We start from the raw sequence: 15,606 nt of genomic DNA, 5'->3' as shown, positions 1-15,606 counted from the left end.
GAAAAAAGAAATTTTATAGTAATCAGAGACGAGAATTCTCCAAAAAAATTGTTCTGACCCAGGAAAAGGAATAATAGGTTATAAAACGGAAATTAATGAGTGTTTTGTTTTGGGTCATTATAGATATAGGTTAATTCAGAGTTCATGACTGGTATATTTGTGATTTTTGTGAAACAAAAAAAAATTACATGATTCGAGCGCATGAGGTACGATCTTCCAAAATATCCTCATTTATCTAGGTTACAGAAGTAGGAGAACGTAGCGCCGCTGTACACAGGGGAAAATTATAAAGTTTGGTCAAGTTTTTTTTTATTACATTGAGCGAAATTCACCTGATTTCAAGAGCAAAGAAAAAGGAATAAAGAGTCCAAAGTCCTGAAATAGCTAATACTGTTTATGGTTGATTGGAATTTTCACGAAGACGATCTTTTTTTCCTTCTGAGATAGTAGTTCTTGCAAAAATTTAAATTAAGTTTTAGGAAAAGAAATTTCTTCAAAAAAAACAAACAAAATTTTACATTTATACAAAGTTCGTTTATTAAAATATAATATTTATTTTTTATATACATATACATATACATATATATAACATTGTAAAGTCAATTTATCATATTCTCCCGAAATACAATTCATGGCATTACTCATGAAACAACAGAAAAATATTACAATGTTCAGCATCCTTAAATCTAATCTGTACAAATTAACAATTTTATCAATGAATCTTTACACTTCACACCGTATCACTCCTTCGATAAAATAATAAATAAGGAACTCTATCTCCTTGACGTTTAAGAACATCTTCTTCCGTAACTCTGTTTATTTTAGAGTCATCAAACCTCAACTATGTATTATACCCCGAATGGAAAGTATCTGCTATATAATGCCCATAGCTGGCCTCCTTTCCTACATGGTATACTACAGATATTAATTTATATTGTCTCTCCGCTGAAGTATTCGTCCTTCCAGATAATATTTTAGAATCAATCTGCAGATTGATGGGAAATTCTATAGTCTTCATTATTTTAGTGCAGCCATTCATTCTGTATTCGAAGCATTTCAAATGTAATACTAAAACTACAGGCAACTTCTCTATCATCACTTGCTGCCATGCTTCAACCGTTTCTTTCGTTTTCGATGATGTCAGACCCTCTAGTTTGTTCTTGGTTGTAAGGCCTTCTAATGCTTCAGCTATGTTATTTGCTTTCTTAATATTTAATGGCAATGTTAGGAATGGTTCAATATTTTCTGAAGTTTCGTCTCCGGTTTTATGGATTCTTGAACAGAGAAGTCCTCCGAATATATCACTAATCGGTGTCTTGTCCATTTGTATTTCTCTTGTTACATTCCCTTCGTTCCTAGGACCAATAACTTTCCAATCATCCACATCTATTTTCACTTCTTTTTTAGCTGCTTGAATATTTACGTCATGGCTTATCAATTTCATTATTCCCATCATTTCATCATTGAGTCCATTCAACAGAAGGCCCAAGAATTCTTCGGCGTCTTCTTGTCGGCCGTCAACAAGGAAAGAATCGCTACGTGTTCCGTTTAGCATCGTATAAAACGATGAGGCCTCAAACGAATTGCCATTGTCTATATTGACGAAAGTTTGCTTCTTGTTCTTTTTTTTTTGAACGTGACTGGCGTCTTACATTGGGCAGATTATCGAAGTTATTCATAAATTTACACCTGGATTAGTTGAATAATGAAAATACATATATAAAATTGTTATTCAATCAGAGTTGCAAATTATATTAATTTATACTTACATATTTTCACTCATTGTTATTGATTTCAGTGCATTATTGTGAGTGAAGTTCTCTGATAGCCGTTTGAGGAGATTACAAAGTGGTGGGCAAGCAGGTAAGGCTTGTAATATTGAGTTTATATAACAAAAGTTACTTTTGTTTCGTGAACACCTGGGTTTAAAACTGGTTTGCGTCCCAGCAATTTAATAGTTCTTGAGAAATTCTGAAAATTTAAAAATATTACTAACCATGATAGAAACTTGAATTTTCACTGATATCTGTAGGTGAAAACCAAAGCATTCCACTTTTCATCGAGTAAAATGGGTTCAACTAAGTAAAATAATTATCTACTGTAGATGTAAGCAAATTGTTAGTTGAAAGTAAGATAAATATATAAAAAAAGATATGGTTTCGAACTCACCTCCTAACATATGAGTGGCTGAATCTATTTTTTGACTACTTTTGTATATTTTGAAGATGTTACATGTGAATCATTAATTTTATTGTTTATTTTCTCATTCGATATTGTTTTAACATCTTTATCAAATAGACAAGCCCATGATTTTTTCCATACATTTACTGTGGGCTCCTCAATTTTAGATTCATTTTTATTCGAGATGCTACTTTCAATTTTTTCAATTGTCCTATTGGAAATTGTATCATTTTTGATTATCTCTGTATTATCTCTTGCATTAATTTCAACTGTTTTTACAGCTGAACTAGGGGGAGATGAAGGTTTCGAATGTTTTCCTGTCATCTCATTCTGGATAATAGGTTTTGTAATTGATAATCCATTGTAATTGATTACAGATTTTCTACACTCATTTTCTGAAAAAGTTGATATTAGTTGATTCATTATTATATTACATATTCATATTGACCATGAATAATTCTTTTAAGATCTCTATACTTACTTGCAGAAAATTTTTGTTTAACTCTACAGGGTAATTTGTATTCACTAGAATTGGTAAATAATATATTATTAATAATACCTCTTCTTCTTCTAACTGAGTTAACTCCAAGAAATGTAGATTCTGAGAAAAAAAATAACAATATAATAGTGGAAATCATTTTGGAAATTATAATATTTCTGTATATAGTATATCCAAAGTCCCTTGAAATAGTCTATAAAAACGCTTGGCCAGAGATAATTGCAAAAGAGTCATAAACCAGTAAGGCGAAATTAATATCCCTCAGTGGAAGCAGAAGGCTGAATGATAATGATGTACAGAGTGATTCACCGCGATGGCTTATTGTTTATGGAAAACTAATAATAATTTTGTGCTGAAAATTTAATCAATTTCAGATTACTACCTTCTTATTTCAAACGGCACACCCAGTATATTATTGCATTATCAGATAGCTTGGTTGATGATAATTTCAGCAATATGGCAATACTTGAGTATAAGCTGAACAGTTCATAAGTTGAAGAGATTCCTATAGATATCTAATGAAAAGTTTTTCGGAAAAATCTTTATTTTTTTATTCATTCAGTCAAATTTACGTAGATATAAAAAGAGAGGGGTCTCAAGCAAACTCTATACTTGAAGAGTTTTCGAGGAAAAACTTCAACTAAGGAAAACTGCAATTTCTCATTGAATGGAGTGGTCTATGACTTCCAGAAAACATGAAAAGAAACTAAAAAGTCGAAATTTCTTGAATTGTAATAAATTTTTCGTTAAGAAAGTTGAAAATTCATAAACCAATAAAAAAAACTAACTACATAAAATATAACTGATATATGAAAATATTCGAAGAAATGAAAATATCCCTAAACTAGTATTAAAAAAATTACCTCCATATTCAAACAATTTTCTATTCAAACATGAAACTTTCCACTAGAAATATCACTTCAACAACTGTTTATAAAGTAACTCTTTGAAGAATGTTCGCTAAACTGAGGTTACTTACAATTTGTCAACCCGGCATGGTTGACGAACATAGAATATTTTTCTTCTTCTCAACTATGTACAGGTCGAGCCATATACCTAATATTAGGGGCCAGTTGTACCATTTGTCTAAACATTGATTAAAATTTAAACATTGATTAATTTCTGATTTCTCTTGAGAAATCATAGAGTAATCAACGTTTAAATTTTTAATTAATGTTTAGGCAAATGGTGCAACTGGCCCTTAGTCTATTAGGTAGAATATATAAGTGCGCGTGCGCCTCATATTAAATTTCAATTATAATATATATAATAATAATAATTTTCAAACAGATAGATTCTAAACTGTGCTCGAAATAAAAAATTTCAATCCCACAAAATTATCTGTATTTCGTTTCTTCATTTCCAGCTTAATTTTATTGTAATCTATGGTCCACAGTTCGCATTGAAAAAGTGTAAAGCGGACAGGATAAATAGATGGCGCTAGTGTAGCTAGGGGTATATTTGTATTTTGTGGTTTCTGTAATCTGCATTCCGTGGTTTCATTTTAAGCGTGGTTATATTCATAGATAAATACAAATGTACCCCTTATATATGGTTATAATTGATTCTGATAGATGTGGCAAGCTGAAAAATAAATATTAAATTCTGTTGATAATTATAACATAGGGAATGAGAAAACCATTGTCTGTTGATATTTCGACATTTCGATCTTTAGTGGAATATAACAATTATGTTAAATTATTATATTTACTTTAATATTATTTTTGTGTCTCCCGACCAAAGTACAAATTTCCGAAATTATTTTTTGTTCCCGATAATAGGGACATTCGATCTGCCAACCCAAGAAAGTGAACATACTTTTGTTGGATAGCACATATGCCTGCTCATGCGTTTCGTCCCTGGCACACACACCGGACTCATCAGTGTGATTTTGGTATAATTGTGTGTGCCGTGTCACAGACGCTTGGGGAATTTATTATTATCGGGAGCCGCCGGGACTCGAACCCGGCACCTTGTCGCATCTCGGTGAGTGAGTCTACCCCTTAACGTCTAGGCTACCAAATGCTGTGTTTATTGTTGCTATGTGGAGCTTTATGAGAAGCCGCCACACTTTCATCCTTTTTGAAGTTTTCTATGAAATTTACCTTAGAACATAGAATATACTCTAAGAAATTAGCCTTCTAGCTATTCAGTGAATAGTTTTCTATTCAGTGAGTAGTTGATATTTATGAATATTCGTTACTATTCACTGATGATGATTAGATAGTTGAGTAATTAATTATTTGTGAAGTTACGAATGAAAGTTTGAATGATCACTTTTCAGGAATAATTGAAAAAAGATATTGAAATTGGAGATCACATATGTTGAAATTGATAGATACAATTGAATTGTAATTATTCATTTCATAGTAGAAACTGGTATTCGTCCGAAGAAACATGAATAGAATTGGGATTTTATAAATAAAAAAATATAAAAATTGAATATGAGATTCTAACATATGAATTTAGCAATAAAGAGTTCTAATAATAACAATATAAGATTCTACATTCGAAATTTAATGCCGTCTTTTTAATCGATTGCAGAGTTTATTCATTTGAAACCTTGCTTTCATATTTCATATGCATTGTCATTTCTAGACATTACTCTATTTCATTGGTCAATTATTGTTTGATTCTGAATTGCGAAACGACGAATTTTTCTATTCTTTTAAATCTGAGGTCTAAAAATGTAAAAGAATTGAATAGACTTGACCAATCCTTATTCAGAAGCAAATTCTAGAGGTTTTAGGCATGTACATTAGTAAATGGTGGAACATCCAAAATGTTACCAAATCGAGGCCTATGCCATTGAATAGTTGGTATCCCAGACAATCGAAACTATTAGCGTACACCAGATGTAAATTATAAGCACAGACCTTTAACTGTAGTAAGAGAGAAATTCAATATATTCTGAGTTCTCATGTCTAATATCCAGGATGATAAAATTTAAAGAAATCCAATCTGACCTTGGACAGATCTTTTTTTTGAGTAATTATTCAACTAAGTTTTGAATTTCAAGTGAATTAGAGGACCAATAGAAGAAAAAAATTTTATAGTAATCAGAGACGAGCATTATCCAAAAAAATTGTTCTGACCCAGGAAAAGGAATAATAGGTTATAAAACGGAAATTAATGAGTGTTTTGTTTTGGGTCATTAAAGATATAGGTTAATTCAGAGTTCATGACTGGTATATTTATGATTTTTGTGAAACAAAAAAAAATTACATGATTCGAGTGCATGAGGTACGATCTTCCAAAATATCCTCATTTATCTAGGTTGCAGAAGTAGAAGAACGTAGCGCCGCTGAACACAGGGGGAAATTATAAAGTTTGGTCAAGTTTTTTTTTATTACATTGAGCGAAATTCACCTGATTTCAAGAGCAAAGAAAAAGGAATAAAGAGTCCAAAGTCCTGAAATAGCTAATACTGTTAATGGTTTATTGGAATTTTCACGAAGACGAACTTCTTTTCCTTTCTGAGATCGTAGTTCTTATAAAAATTTAATTTAAGTTTTAGGAAAAATTTAGGAAATTTCTTCAAAAAAACAAACAAAATTTTACATTCATACAAAGTGCGTTTATTAAAATATAATATTTATTTTTGATATACATATATATATATATATATATATATATATATATATATATATATATATATATATATATAGATTTGTTTTACCGCTTATACAGACCCGAATCGATATACTCTACCGACTTTTCAGTCCAAAACTGACGTTGTCAGACCCGACTCCGGGTCTGGTAGCGTTTAACCATATATTCTTGATCAGGGACGTTCGGGGATGCCAGGGATAAATTTTCAGCCGGGTGTGAAAAATCGGTGAAACATCATAATATATACAGAAAACTTCAGGGTTCGGCCAGTGCGAGGGCGCTTATATCGAGAGTAACACGCTGTATATAATTAATATATTCGATCGACTACTCCAGACCCTAAATATGACAACGCTGTAGATTGTATATAAACTTAAACCTCACACTCCGCACTGCTTATACAAACCCGGTATATAGGACCGACGTCGATAGAAATCATTTTTTATTTTTTCTTATAGAGCTCGTAAATCGGATATTCCATTTTTCTGAAATATACATCTAAAAACCATACGATTTGAAGCTTATACAAACCCGGTACATTGAATCGACGTCATGAGAATTGGATAGTGATCCTTTCGATTATGAACCTAGCAGTCATACTTGAAGAATTTATTAAAACTAATAGTATTTTTCCATAGGTAGTCGTTGTGATAAATGCTTTCTTTTAGAGAACTTGGAATTCTGCTTAAGGGAACAGAGATACATGAAAAATTTTATGAGTGGTACAAATTTTCTTATTAACTTGAATGAAACGCATACGTGAACGTAAGAGGTTCTTTCATATACAATTTTTTTAAATCTGTCCCAAACGTAAAAATCCGAAGTTGATGGAGCTGTACTTCTCACTGGGCACGAAACAGGTTCTGTCATATGTATCCTTCGATAAGGAAGCAATTCGTTCAAAAATATACCAACGTTGAGCCTAGAGTATGCGGAACACTCATTCTATTGAAAAATGATTTCACGCCTATCAATCAACGAAACTTCCAGAAAAGAAGTTTCATATCTGTTTCCGAAAATTCTTCATAATTTTCCTGCCTATGATTGCACGAAACTAGTGAATGCGGAACTTCCTCTTGAGAAAAAAGAAGTAAATTCGCCAGATTCGAAAATATTTCTGGCAAATCAAAAGTTGCATGCCAAACATACTATTCAACCTCAAAGCGAAATAATTATCGAATTAGGATCAACGTGGAAAATGAAGACGAAAAATGAACTAAGGTAGAAAATCTTTTAAGAATCAAAAGAACTTCAAATTGAGGGTTATCAATAAATATGACTCAAACGACCGCAAATGAGTCATACCAACTTATTCTCCACGGTTCAAGTCTTATTTGGAATCATCCTGTATAGAACTTGAGTTATTGTGTAGTGCAGCATGTTTTTCTGCTTGTTACAGGAGAGCTGCATGCTATCATTTTTCTCCAAAGACTTTGATCTTCGGATTTTGAAAAAAAAAAATTATCAAGCAATTGAATTCGAATATTTGATGAGTAATTGTCGTTCGAAATCGATTCTGTCGGGCGCAGACATGATGAGTATAGAATCAAGTTTAATGATTTATGACTACCTATGATATAACTTTATTTTATATTGTTTTGTATAAACAATGAAAATATTATATAAATGAACCGAATAAAAACCATGCTTCACAATCAAAACTATGTTGGAAATGATGGCCAATCATAAAAAGAACGGTTTGAATTCAATCAATTAGGAGTGTTAAGGAAGAATACAATAGATTGGTATAGTGTTATGAGGAGATATTGAACGTTTTCTGTGAAATTCATAGGAATATCGAAACTAAAAAGAATGAATCAAAATAAAATCATTGATATAAATGTTATTTCGATGACTGGAATGATCTAATTCTTAGTTACAACTAGTTGAAAAAAATAAATATTCTTAGAATTTGTCTCAGAACTGAAATCATCTGGAAAAATAAGAATGTGTAAGTGAAATAGATATTGTGAGCGGGTACTTGATTGAAAAATTCATTGAAAATATAATTATAATAAAAACTGAAAATATCACATAACTGCAAGTCTGCAAATAAGGTTTAAAAATAACAAAACAAATATAAAATGAATACTTTTCAGTCTCAAACAAATATTTTCAATTACACTCTATTTTTGCTAGTATTCTTTATATACCAGGATTTTAATTCGAACTTGGGCATCATTCTGGAAACTTGGCGAATGCATGGAAATGAATTCCATACATTCATGTTTTCTGGGAGGATTCTTATTCCTTACATGATTCTTGAAGTGTATTAGTACTAATTGCTTCTCCTCTGCTGACCTCATATGGAGTTTTACTTCTTTGAGTGACCACGTCAGTTGATGAGCCTTGAAATATAGGTATCAAATATAAGATTTCTGGGCTTTTCACGGCCATTATCTGAAACAGAACCTATATAAAACATTTAATATTCCTGCATATTGAGAAGGTGTACACTCTGTTTGTGAGCTGCGAATCAAATTTTGCCTCAGATATAAACATTAATTATTGAACTGTTCAAAATAATCATCATTCGTTTTTCATTACAATAAATATTGGAATAACACAAACATGTATTTTGTTAGATGTAAATCAGAAAAATTTCTATGAAAAATAACAATTCTTTTTCTTTCTAAACATATATAACACTAAATATAAATTATTCATCAAACTTAAAGAATCATCGAAAGTTTTACTTTCACATGGCAAATGACTTATTGAAATCTGTGGACTTCAGATAAGGGAAATTGTCCGTGGCCACCAAGATTTACTATCGTTAGATTTGTTCCTTTGGTCACATTCAAAGAGTATCATTCATCAATTGAAAAATTTCGAAATAAATTATCCGGCACTGTTAAATTCAGAGAACTTGGTGGCCACCGAATATATCTGAAGTTCACAGATTATAATGGATAGGCTTTAGGGTGACTTGCTATGTGGAACTGAATTTTTTGATTATTTATATAGTTGGATGAGCAATTTATATTCCATGTTATCATTATGAAAAGGAAATAAAAAGCGATTTCCTTTCTCATAGAAATTTTTTCGATTAACATTCAAAAACCACAAGATTGTATCACATCTATAATAACTAACAGCAATAAAAAATGATTACACGAATAGATTCTACTGAAGAAAGCTCCTGTAGAATGTTTTTGTTTTATTTAGTATAGTACCAATGATAAGAATGGTATGGGAACTTTTCTTTATACTCCATTTTCAACTTTCTTTGTGTAGCTTGAAAACAGATATACAGAAGGGCAGACCAAGAAACAGATGAATGGACGGACATACAGACGTACGAAAAGATAATCAGACATACGGATGGAATGTCATACATACAGACAAACAGGCATATGGACGGAAGGACAGACAATGAATTTGACTTATGATTTTTCATCAGGTATTCGCAACTCTATCGTTTGAGATAATTTTCGGCTTAACATTCGAAAACGAAAACTTTCCTCGAAAAACGAGCGCGCAAGTACTATTTTTCTAATCTTTAACATTCTGTGTGATTCGAATTAGGAATGCATGTATGAGGTTCTAAGAAAAAATTAAAATTTTCTTGGTTAGGAATAACTTTCGATATACTTACACAATCCCCCAATCTATAATGATGACCCATCGATGCACATTGCTTATTTAAATGAACCTCTCTTTCAAAGTCGATACCTACAGAACAGATTATCAGTTGTTTCATAATTTGTATCACTAAAATTAGTGAGGCAATAATGAGTTATTGCTTCGAACAATATCATAATCTAAAGAAATTGTCTCATGGAGTATTCATAATCTATTCTATTTAAAAATATAATAATAATTTTTACTATGCAGTTGCTGCGCGCGGACATTGTTCCTTCACATATCAACACAACTCATACCAATTAAACGATACCACAATAACACAAAAATTTCGAGCCCTTTTGTATATCGAATAAACAAGATCGGACCCAAATGCGAGAACGCCCCACTCTGTATATAATTGTTATGGTCAATCAACGTCTCCATTCCCTCAATGTGGTTGACCGCAGATGAAAGGCAACGATTTCAATATGAGATATTTTATCTTATCTGTATATAAACCTAAAACTAACACTTGGCTACTTATACAAGCCCGGTAAAAACGGCCGTCGTCATGAGAAATGCTCATTTCGAATTGTCTGTACCCAGATCGAAAATGAAATATTTAAACTATTTGCATTATATGCAGGTGATGTATGTAAGGAAGGAAAACGACTTCATGATTTGATTCTTGTATGAAAATTAGAAGGAGTAGTTCAATTATTTTTCGAAATGAGCCTCATTTCCAAGATACATTCCGTACAGCTCTAATAGTGTGTTGGCGAGTTTATGGTTATTGATATTTGTAACTGCTCTGAATAAACATCGAATACAATTACTCTACATAATGTTCGAAATTATTTTTGTGAAGATGATATTTCAGACATATAATCAGACTTTGGAAAAGAATATCGAAAGAGTAGAGTAGATACTTTTTTTGAAATAAATCGATGCTTACGAGTATATCTGACCACTTTCAATACAGACACACGAAATTTTAGAATATTTCATTCTATGGTGCACTAACGCATTGATATGAAATGAGAAGAAGAATTTTTTCGAATGATCAACAATTTTTCATTCTCATACGATTTTGATGGAACAAAGCGTAGATGTTGTTTGTTGTTGTGAAATAGATAAATTAATCACTTTATTTCCATATACAGTTGATACTCCTTCTAATTTTCATACAAGAATCAAATCATGAAGTCATTTTCCTTCCTTACATACATCACCTTCATATAATGTAAATAGCTTAAATATATGATTTTACGAGCTGCGTACAGAAAATTCCAAAAGAGTATTTCTCATGACGACGCCCGTATTTACTGGGCTTGTATAAGTAGCCAAGTGTTACTTTCAGGTCCATATACAGAAAAGATGAAATATCTAATATAGAAAAAGTTGCCTTTTATTTTCGGCCTACCACATTGAGGGACTGGAGACGTTGATTGACCATAACAATTATATACAGAGTGGGGCGTTCTCGCATGTCGAGTTCGATCTTGATTATTCGATATAAAAAGGGCGCGAAATGTTCGTGTTATTGTAGCATCGTTTAATTGGTATAAGTCGTGTTGAGAAGTGAAGGAACAATGTCCGCGCGCAGCAACTGCATAGTAAAAATTGCGACAGGAATGGGTATTATTATTATTATTACATTTTTTTATAGAATAGATTCTGATTACTCCATGAGACAATTTCATTAGTTCATGATATTGTTTGAAGCAATAACTTATCATTTTCTCACTAATTTTAGTGATACAAATTATGAATCAACTGAAATCTATTCTGCAGGTATCGACATTGAAAGAAAGGTTCATTGAAATAAGCAATGTGCACCGATGATCTAATATTGAAATCGTTGCCTTTCATCTGCGGTCAACCACATTGAGGGAATGGAGACGTTGATTGACCATAACAATGATATACAGAGTGGGGCGTTCTCGTATTTGGGTCCGATCTTGTTTATTCGATATACAAAAGGGCTCGAAATTTTGGTGTTATTGTGGTATCGTTTAATTGGTATGAGTTCTGTTGAGATATGAAGGAACAATGTCCGCGCGCAGCAACTGCATAGTAAAAATTGCGACAGGTATTACTATTATATTTTTGAATAGAATAGATTATGAATACTCCATGAGACAATTTCTTTAGATTATGATATTGTTCGAAGCAATAACTCATTATTGCCTCACTAATTTTAGTGATACAAATTATGAAACAACTGATAATCTGTTCTGTAGGTATCGACTTTGAAAGAGAGGTTCATTTAAATAAGCAATGTGCATCGATGGGTCATCATCACAGATTGGAAGATAGTGTTAATATATTTAAAGTTATTCCTAGCCAAGAGTATTTTAATTTTTCCCTAGGACCCCATACATGCATTTCTAATTCGAATTACACAGAATGTTAAAGATGAGAAAAATAGTTCTTGCGCGCTCGTTTTTCGAGGAAAGTTTTCGTTTTCGCATAATAAGCCGAAAATTATCTGAAACAATAGAGTTTCGACTCCCGGACGAAAAATCATAGGTCAAATTCTTTGTCTGTCTCTCCGTCTGTATGCCTATTTGTCTGTATGTATGTCATTCCATCCGTATGTCTGTTAACATGATATATAAATTGCTCATCAAACTATATAAAAGCCTCTCAATTTATTATTGCCAGGTATTTTCTTTTCAAAATTTTTCAACTGATGAATGGTGCTCTTCAAATGTGATCAAAGGGACAAATCTAACGATGTTAAATTCATAGATCTTGGTGCCCACCGACAATTCACATTATCTGAAGTCCACAGATTTTAATATGATATTTGACATGTGAAAGTAAAACTTTCGATAATTTTTGAAGTTAGATGAATAATTAATATTAAGTGTTTTATATGTTTCAGACGGAAAAAAATCAATTAGCATAGAAATTTTTCAGATTTACATCTGAAAAAACACACGATTGTATTATGATTTCAAAACTTAATTGCAACGAAAAATAAATGATGACTATTTTGAGCAGTTCAATAGTTAATTTCTGTTTTATATCTGAGGCCAAATATGATTTGTTCCTCACAAACAGAGTGTACCGGGTGGGCAAATTTCGATGTTTTAGCACTACGTCTTTTAAACCTGAGGTGATAAACAAAATCTGATACCCTATACTCGGTCTCTTTTTCTGAGAAAATAGCAAGAGTTGTATTCATTTTTGGCCACCTGCTTTTATTTTCGAGTTATAAACGAAAATTGGAAAAATGGCGATATCGAAAAACTTTTATATTTCCGCTAATACTGATGCTAGAGCTCCGAAATTAAAACATTATACAGGCACTTTTTTACGAAGAATCCAGTTATGTTTTTTCAAAGGGGAACACTAAATTTCTGTGTCATTTCTTGAAAGCTTAATTTTTCCTGATTTCAAAAATATATAACATTGTGTGGTTTGAATCAAAATAAATAACAGAAAATGGTCAAAAATCTTTTTTTAACTAAGAGTCTCAATATTTAACTTTAATTTTGGGTCGAAGCTTCGTAATTAATGACCCTTTTGAAAAAACAAGACCGCTACTGGATTTTACGTGAAAAAGTGCCTCGATAATGTTTCAATTTCAGAGCTCTATCTTCAGTATTTTCCCAATTTTTGCTTATAACTCGAAAACAAAAGATGGTGGCCAAAAATGAATACTACTCTTGTTACTTTCTCAGAAAAAGAGACCGAGAATCGGTATGAGATTTTGTCTATGTCTAATGGTTTAAAAGTTGTAGTGCTAAAACATCGAAATTTGCCCACCCTGTACACCTATTGAAGTAGGCAGGAATATTAAATGTTTTATATAGGTTCTGTTTGAGATAATGGCAGTGAAAGCCCAGAATGTTTCAAAAAAAATCTAATATTTGATACTTATATTCCAAGGTTCTTCAACTGACGTGGTCACTTAAAGTGAAGAAGTAAAACAGAACCGTCATATATGGCCAGGAGAGGAGAAGAATTTTGTACTTCAAACACTTTGAGAATCATGTAAGGAATAAGAAGCCTCCCAGAAAACATAAATGTATGGAATTCATTTCCACGCATTCACCAAGTTTCCAGAATGATGACGAAGTTAGAATTTAAATCCTAGTATATCGGGTGTCCCAAGGTGAGTGGCCTATTAGATTATTATGGAAACTATTGATGGTAAAGATTTCAAATTTTGTGGATAGATATTTGGCCAGTTAAGGTACATTTTTAAAATAATTTCACATTTCCAGTGTTGCCGGATGTACGACCATTTGGCAACAACTTTGTTATTTTGAATGGGACATCCGGTATTTCTATTTTTTTTATGATACTCCATAAAATATTAACTCTATTCACTCTTACTTTTCCATCCCTATCTTTAACGGTTTTTGAGTTATTAATTATTTTTCGAAATTTTAGATCAAATTGGCGTATTACGAAAATGACTCTAGTTCGCTCAATATTTGAGATTTAAGTCAGAAATTTTGCAAGTCGTTAGATATTGATCTGATCTGTGTCACTGCTTTTGAATTATGGTTGTCAATAATACAGGACGGACCAAAAAAAATTATCATTTGCCAAGTTACAAAATTGTAAAAAAGTTTATTTTTTCAAATTAGACACCTAGTATATTTTTCAATTTTTGGAATCAGTACAACACATTCTACAATTTTTCTATTCACTTACACAGACTTTTTTACTATTTTGTAACTTGGTAAATGATGAGTTTTTTTGGTCCGTCCTATATTATTGACAACCATAATTCAAAAGTAGTGACACAGATCAGATCAATATCTAACGACTTGCAAAATTTCTGACTTAAATCTCAAATATTGAGCGAACTAGAGTCATTTTCGTAATACGCCAATTTGATCTAAAATTTCGAAAAATAATTAATAACTCTAAAACCGTTGAAGATAGGGATGGAAAAGTAAGAGTGAATAGATTTAATATTTTATGGTGTATCATAAAAAAAATAGAAATACCGGATGTCCCATTTAAAATAACAAAGTTGTTGCCAAATTGTCGTACATCCGGCAACACTGGAAATGTGAAATTATTTTAAAAATGTACCTTAACTGGCCAAATATCTATCCACAAAATTTGAAATCTTTACCATCAATAGTTTCCATAATAATCTAATAGGCCACTCACCTTGGGACACCCGATATATAGAATTCCAGCAAAATAGATTGTTAATAAAAATATTTCATTGAGACTGAAAAGTATTAATTATATTTTCAATGAGTTTTTTAATCAAGTACCCGATCACAATATCTATTTCACTCACATATTCTAATTTTTCCAGAAGATTTCAGTTCTGAGACAAATTCTAAGAATGTTTATCGTATTCAATTTAGTTGTAACTAAGAAGTATTAGTATTAAAGTTATTATAAATTAACAAAATCATAATATCTATTTTGCCATCCTTGATGTTTTCTCGCTATAATGGTCGATCAAATACAACTCATCTCACAAAAGTTTCGCTGTGCTCTCATCAAACACAAGAACTCATAACCAAAATTTCAGATAACTTATTTCATCACCTAACTCCAGATTCAGACATAATATAATCGTGATTGGCGGATATATTGTAAGATATCGATATTTTCTGAATTCAATTACAATCGTTTGAGATCATTTCTACTCGATATTCGAAAATTACGGACATTCTAACAAATTTTCATTCATTCAAAGTAACAGTTGAGATTATTCAATAAACATATTTCATGAAATCGCTGAACCATGCGAAAAATGC

The sequence above is a fragment of the Harmonia axyridis genome, chromosome 2, assembly GCF_914767665.1.
Source record: "Harmonia axyridis chromosome 2, icHarAxyr1.1, whole genome shotgun sequence".
In the NCBI taxonomy this organism is placed as follows: domain Eukaryota; kingdom Metazoa; phylum Arthropoda; class Insecta; order Coleoptera; family Coccinellidae; genus Harmonia; species Harmonia axyridis.
This window is presented reverse-complemented; position numbering follows the sequence as displayed.